Source organism: Entamoeba histolytica, genomic scaffold (genome assembly GCF_000208925.1).
Source record: "Entamoeba histolytica HM-1:IMSS scf_1104750516469 genomic scaffold, whole genome shotgun sequence".
Taxonomy (NCBI): Eukaryota; Evosea; order Mastigamoebida; family Endamoebidae; genus Entamoeba; species Entamoeba histolytica.
The window spans coordinates 1,227-2,440 of record NW_001915330.1 but is presented as its reverse complement, the minus strand read 5'-3'; the positions used below and the strand labels follow the sequence as shown (position 1 = coordinate 2,440).

The 1,214-nt window shown below is 23.7% G+C and overlaps 1 annotated feature.

The window, feature by feature from the left end:
- Positions 1-1,202: 1,202 nt before the first annotated feature.
- Positions 1,203-1,214: part of a repeat region that runs on past the window's edge.

Here is a 1,214-nt window from a genome sequence, read left to right as displayed (position 1 = left end):
TCTACTTTTATTTTCTTCTTTCATTATGTATTTATTCTTTGAATTTTGTTCATTTTTTTTTATTTGTTATTTGAGTTAGTTCAAATAAAATTGTATGAAACGACATTTTGTGTATAATGTTTATTATTGATATTTAATGGTAGTTTGTATTTATTAAAAGAAATCAAAACATAATTAAAGTATAATTATAAATATATTCGAATATTAATATGTTAGTATGAAGTACTAAAATAAAAGTAATACTATACATTTTTATTATGTTCAATCAAAGAATTTAATTGAAAATGATTGAATTGATTATTTTATTTTGGTCTTTTTTATTCTTCTTGATAAACACAAATTAATAATAGAATATAAGAATAATTAATAAAAGAGTAAGAAAGATGAAATAGAAACAAAAGAATAAGTATTTGTTCAATGGTTTATGATAATTTTAGAATATACCAAACTAATTTTGAAAGATTTTTGGTAGTAGGCATTTCATATTTTTGTTTACCAAATTTAAAATATTAAAAGACTGAAATAATCCCAAGAAACACAATTTTGTTATAAATAAAATTTGATAAGAAAGGAAAGAAGATATTTAAAGAAAAAAATAAACTTATTTTCATTCAACATTTCTACTTACATATATGAATACATTAAGTATAAAGTAAGAAATGAAAGACTTAATTAAGAAAGAAGAAGCTAGTAATTAAAAGAAGTGAAAGTAAGAAGAAGCACAAAACATGGAATATAAAATAGAAAGAAAAGAATTAACCATGACATTCTCAACAGACTCTATCAAACAGATAGACGAGGGGAATAATGAGTTATAAAAAGAAGTCAAATTCTTTTAATCAGCAAGTTATTCTTTCTATTGTGAATGGTTAGTAATGAAGGACATCGCTTGAGATGACCATTGCCGAGAGTAGAATCTGAATACAAAACCAACACCAAATAAATCCGTCATTCAAATGATTAATGTGGTGATCAAATGAATGAACATTTTAAATGTAGTTGGAAGTTGTTTTTTGTATTTACTACTTAAGGATTCATTATGATGCATTCATGATACACCACAGAGAAATGTCATGATCAACTATCCAATTAAATTATTGCCCCCAAGTTCTTGGTCTGAGTGTATGGATTTCACCCAATTGGATCATGTTACATTGAAAAGGTATATAATTTAAAATGGGAGTTGATGAAGTTAATAAAGAAAATAAACAAAA